General features: G+C 43.3%; 1 non-coding gene across 1 annotated transcript; it reads right to left on the bottom strand.

Moving 5' to 3' along the window:
- Positions 1 to 5,951: 5,951 nt before the first annotated feature.
- LOC131505749 (U5 spliceosomal RNA) lies at positions 5,952 to 6,067 on the bottom strand. Its single transcript, XR_009258526.1, has one exon. It is a non-coding gene; the product is annotated as a U5 spliceosomal RNA (small nuclear RNA).

Genomic DNA, 6,067 nt, shown 5'->3' with positions numbered 1-6,067 from the left:
TGTTTGTTCTCTCTGTAAGGGGGAGGGAGGATTAAATGAGAGCTTCCATGGTGGGTTGGGGTGCCTCTGCTCGCCAAGGAAAAAGAGAAAAGCTGTTTCTGAGTGAAGGAACATCAACATCCTTTAAGGTTCAAGAGCATAGCCTGAGGAGAGACCCTCACTTCAGCTCCTTACTGGCCCCTGCACTCCCTCCTCCAGGAGACCACACTCACCTGGTTTTCTCCTACCTCTCTGGTTGCTTCCTCATTTACTCTTTTGCTGATTTGTCCTCTTCAACCCAGCTTCTTTCTTTCTTTTTTAAATGTTTATTTTTTAGAGAAAGGGTGGGGGAACACAAGCAGGGGAGAGGCAGACAGAGGAAGAGAGAGAGGACCCAAGCTGGCTCAGCGCAGAGCTCAGTGTGGGGCTTGATCTCACAAACTGTGAGCTGAAGTCGGACGCTCAACGGACTGAGCCATGCGGGCGCCCAAACCAGCTTCTTTCTAACTGGAGTGACCTTGAGCCTCTTCTCCATCTACTTTTTCACCCTGGTGATCTCATCCAGTCTCAGAACTTTAAATGCTGTTCATATTCCATTGGTTCACACATTTCTATCTCTGGCTAAACATTTCCACCTCTTTGTGTCCAAAACTGGACTCCTGATCCTGTGTCACCTCCCCCAACTCAAGTGATAGCAGTTCATCCTTTTTGTCACTCAGAACAAAAGTGTTCTCCTTAATGTCTCTCTTCAACATCTGTATCCATTCTTTCTGTTGATTCTACCTTACAAATATATCCAGAATCCAACCATATCTCATTACCTCTGTTGCTAATGGTCCAAGTCCAATCCACCATCCTCTTCCCTCTGATTTACTCTAGAGGGCTTTCTGCCATTCCATTCCCATTTCAATACAGCAGCCAGCGTAGTCCTTTTAAACTTCAGTTTCTATCTTCTTGCAGGGCTCTCCACTTAAGTAAAGCTAAAGCCCTTATAATGGCCTGCAGGGAGGACCGTAGGCAACCTAGTCTCCCATTACCTCTAAACTGTCTCCTCCTCTCTTTCTCCTTTACTGGATCCACACTGGTTCTGTGTTTCTTGAAATGGACAAACTCTTGCCTTAGGGTTTTGTACTGACTTTTCTGCTGAACAGTGAGAGAGGTTCTGTCTTAGAACCTTTCACCTCAGATATGTAGCTACATAAGTGAACTCCCTCACCTCCTTGCAACTCTCCAAAAGTCACCTTCTCAATGAGGGCTACTCTTAAAGTTGTAACTATGTTACTACCCCCTATACTCTGGCCCTCAAGCCCCTTATGCCTCTATTTTTTTTCCACAACACTTAATACTTTGTGTATTGTCTGTCTCTCCCCCTGAATATAAATTCAACTAGGGCAGGGGTGTTTTTGTTCTTTACTAATATTTCCCAAACAATGTCTGGCATACAAGAAATAATGACTTAAGTATTGCGAGGAAATTGTCCATCAAATCAGAGGAAATGAAGTCAGATGGCAGTAACTCTGCAAGCGGCCACAAGAGGGCATCACCGGCTCTGATATTGTTAGTCTGAGGCGGCCCAGCCTTCCCTCAAACTGAGTTTCAGCTTTCCTCCATTTGGGTTGAAGGAGGAAAGAAAAGTTAACAAAATATAGTTATGCTGTCCATAAAGCTAAATGGATTTCCTGTTTTAAAGAAGTGTCTGTTCTTAGTTCTGTTTTGTTTTATCTTTATTTTTGAGAGAGAGCATGTCCGGGGGCGGGGGGGGGGGGGGGGGGTGCAGAGAGAGGACAGAGGATCTGATGCAGGGGGCTTGAACTCACTAACCATGAGATCATGACATGAGCTGAAGTCAGACGCGGAGCTGACTGAGCCACCCAGGTGCCCCTGTTCTTAGTCTTGAAATGCCCTTTGTTTTGTAGAATGATGGTAAAAAAAGTACCTCAAAAATCTTTTGGAAAAAAAAATTTTTAAGTTTTTGGTGGTTTTTTGTTTTGTTTTGTTTTGTTTTGTTTTTTTGAGAGAGAGCAGGAGCAGGGCAGGGTCAGAGAGAGAAGGAGACACAGAATCCAAAGCAGGCTCCAGGCTCTGAGCTGTAAGCACAGAGCCTGATGCAGGGCTTGAATTCATGAACTGAGATCATGAACTGAGCCAAAGTCGGACGCTTAACTGACTGAGCCACCCAGGTGCCCAAAAGAGTTTTATTTTTAAGTGTTCGCTATACCCAATGTGGGGTCGAATTTACAACTCAGATCCAGTCACATGCTCTACTGACTGAGTCAGCCAGGCATCCCTGGAAATTTTAATGGTCAGAAAATCCAAAACTCTGGGGCGCCTGGGTGGCGCAGTCGGTTAAGCGTCCGACTTCAGCCAGGTCACGATCTCGCGGTCCGTGAGTTCGAGCCCCGCGTCAGGCTCTGGGCTGATGGCTCGGAGCCTGGAGCCTGTTTCCGGTTCTGTGTCTCCCTCTCTCTCTGCCCCTCCCCCGTTCATGCTATGTCTCTCTCTGTCCCAAAAATAAATAAAAAACGTTGAAAAAAAAAATTTTTTAAAAAAAGAAAATCCAAAACTCTGAAAGCCACTGGTCTAAGGTGACCATAGTTTGATAAAAACTATGGAACTTTTTTTTTTTAAGTTTATTTATTTTGAGGAGCGGGGGAAGAAAAAATCCCAAGCAGGCTCCACACTGTCAGTGCAGAGCCTGACCAGGGGCTTGAACTCACCAACTCCAGGATCATGACCTGAGCCAAAATCAGGATGGGGTGCCTGGGTGGCTCAGTTGGTTGAGCGTCCAACTTCAGCTCAGGTCATGATCTCGTGGTTCGTGAGTTCGAACCCCACATTGGGCTCTGTGCTGACAGCTCAGAGCCTGGAGCCTGCTTCGGATTCTGTGCCTCCTTCTATCTCTGCCCCTCCCCTAGTTGTGCTCTGTCTCTGTCTCTCAAAAATAAATAAATGTAAAAAAAATTTTTTAAATAAATAAAATTGAATCTTAAGTATAAGACAAATATCTAAAACATACACATTACATGGAATTTATTAATACATAAATACATTAATACATATTTCCCCTTCTTATTTTTATAAGTTAAAAGCTATAAGAAAAGTTGAAAGAAAAATGCAATTAATACCTATATATCTATCACTCTTAGACACGTTTGCTTTCTCTCTCTGTGTTTACTGACCCATTTGAAAGTTTCAGTTATTGGGGCACCTGACTGGCTCAGTTGGTAGAGCATGCAACTCTTGATCTCAGGGTCATAAATTCAAGTCCCACGTTGGAGGTAGAGATTTCTTTAAAAAATAATAATAAAGTTTCTTTTTTTTAATGTTTATTTATTTTGAGAGAGAAAGAGAGAGAGAGAGAGAGCTAACAGGGGAGGGGCAGAGAAGGAGACAGAGAATCCCAAGGCTGTCACCGCAGAGCCTGATGAGGGGCTGGAACTCAGAACTGTGAGATCATGACCTGAGCCAAAATCAAGTCAGGATCCCCAACCAACTGAGCCAGCCAGGTGCCCCCCCTTTCAAAAAACAATAAAGTTTCAGGTATCATGACATTTCACCATTAAATACTTCACATGATGTTTCTACTACGAATAAGGACATTCTCCTACATAATTATTATTTTGGTGGTCTTAGTAATGGCCCCCAAATATGTCCACATCCTATTTCCTGTGAATATGTTGGGAGGTTATTCTGGGGAGGTTATTCTGGATTAGCCAGGTGGGCCTGAGGTAATCACAGGAGTCCTTATAAGAAGGAGGCAGGAGGATCCAGAGTTAGAACTAGGAGATGACAGGACAGAAGCAAGAGAGTTGGAGTGATGTAGTGAAGGGGTCACAAGCCAAGCAATACAAGCAACTTCTAGAACCTGAAAGAGGCAAGGAAACATTCTCCCCTAACAGCCTCTAGAAAAAAGGCAGCCCTGCCAACACCCTGATTTTGGACTGCTGACCTCCAGAAGTATAAGAGAAAAGGTTTATGTTAAGTCACAGTTTGTAGTTACTCGGTACAGCAGCAACAAGAAAACCTGTACAGTTATTAATTCAATAATATCTAAAATAGAATACATACTAAAATTTCCACAATTGTCCCCAAAATGTACCTTCTGTTTTCTTCCTTTTTTTGTTTTTGTTTGTTGTTTTTTGTTTAGCAGTTAATGTTGTATTGTTGCATTTGATTGTCATTGTAGTATAAATTTTTTAATGTTTGATTTTGAGAGAGCATGGAACCCAGCGGGGGAGGGGCAGGGATAGAGTGATCACAGCACACAGTGCTCAGTGCGCTCGGTGATCACAGCAGACAGCCCCATGCAGGGCTCCAACTCAACAAGCGTGAGATAGTGACTTGAGAAGTCAGTTGTTTAACCGACTGAGCCACCCAGGCGCCCCTATAGTATAAATTTTTTAAGTACAAATTTTAACACTTACTTGCTGTTTTGATCTACATAAAAATTTGAAATCACTTACAAAACTGAGAATTTCCTTACAATTTCAAATGACCCACTTCTGAAGAGGCTAAATTAACTCATCGGGGAAAAAAAAAAAAGTATAAATGTCACACAAAAAGCTTGAACTAATTATACTTTAATTTTTAAAATGTTTCTTGAAACCAAATTTATGTAAGTGCAACACTTAGAGTGAGAGCCCCAGAGAGACGAGCCTTGCCTGAGGTACAAAAGTGTTGCCTTGAAAAATGTTTGTGAAGGGGCGCCTGGGTGGCTCAGTCGGTTAGGCGTCCGACTTCGGCTCAGGTCATGATCTCACGGTCCGTGGGTTCCAGCCCCGCGTCGGGCTCTGTGCCGACAGCTCAGAGCCTGGAGCCTGTTTCAGATTCTGTGTCTCCCTCTCTCTGTGACCCTCCCCCGTTCATGCTCTGTCTCTGTCTCAAAAATAAATGAACGTTAAAAAAAAAAAAAAAAAATGTTTGTGAACAGTTACACCCAAGCTTGAACTTTAAAGGTTTTATTCTATAGATAGCAAACATCTATTGGACGACTGCTCTGTGTCAGACCCTAGGCACAGAAAGCAGTTCAAGGTAAAGCTTGGTCTCCAACCTGTAAACATTGCAAATTCAAAGCCTTAGGGATGAAGTCTATCAGCCATCTCTGCTAATGTACTTGAGGTTCTTAGCACTGCCATTGCTAGAGGGTTAGGCTGCCCTTGGCACCACCCCACCCAAGACGGCCCCTTCCTTCCCAGTCCTACCGGGTTAAGGCTTTCATCCTCTCCTTCCTCCATTGGCGGTCAGCATTGCCTCTACAACGTAAACGCCACACAACTCCGTGAGAACCAGCTGCACCATCCAAGCCACGCCTGAGACATGAACATTTTCTAAAGAGAACCTAGCAGGAAGAGTAATAACACAACCCACCATGGGAATGACCTTCCTTATGCCTAGATTAACCCTTTGAACAGCGTAGGTAGATCCACACACCCAACTCGTTCTTCAGTTTACCCAAGCGAAGAAATTGGTCAGCTAGTCGGGCAGGTGAAAATGGCAATTTCCTTAAAATGCGTACGGGTGAGAAACCCTGCAGGAAAAAGTGGAGATTTCAGAGAACCACGTGAAACTGGGTTATTGCACTGGTGCAAGAATGACTAACTCAGATGGTCCCACGCTGCGTTTAGGACTTGGCTTCTCCTGAAGTCCAGATAGGAAATTTGATGAGGAACTTACTTCAACTGGAGCTAACACAAAACAGCCCAAGTTTATGTTAACATACGGCGGATAGTTCAGCTTGGTAACAAAAATGACTAATGACAGAAAAACTTGAACTTCACTCCCTGAATTAAAACTGACATGGAAAAACACCAATAAGAACTAAACACAAAAAAAGTTTTTCAAGAACGTGAATCACAAAACGAAAAAAAAAAAGACCACAAAAACCAAACTCCCGAGAAAAATGACTTCTGCGTATGAAATACTTAACAGAAATATGTTCTCACGTCAACTCTATTCTTTAGCACGTATTAGTAAGCCCTGCAAACGCAAGGCCTCAAAAAATTGGGTAAACACTCAGAATTGTTCCTCTCCACGGAAATCTTTAGTAAAAGGCGAAAGATTTATACGATCTGAAGAGAAACCAGAGTAT

The sequence above is a fragment of the Neofelis nebulosa genome, chromosome 2 (assembly GCF_028018385.1).
Source record: "Neofelis nebulosa isolate mNeoNeb1 chromosome 2, mNeoNeb1.pri, whole genome shotgun sequence".
Lineage (NCBI taxonomy): Eukaryota > Metazoa > Chordata > Mammalia > Carnivora > Felidae > Neofelis > Neofelis nebulosa.
Note: the sequence above shows the minus strand (reverse complement) of the source record. Positions and strands in the feature narration are given on the sequence as shown.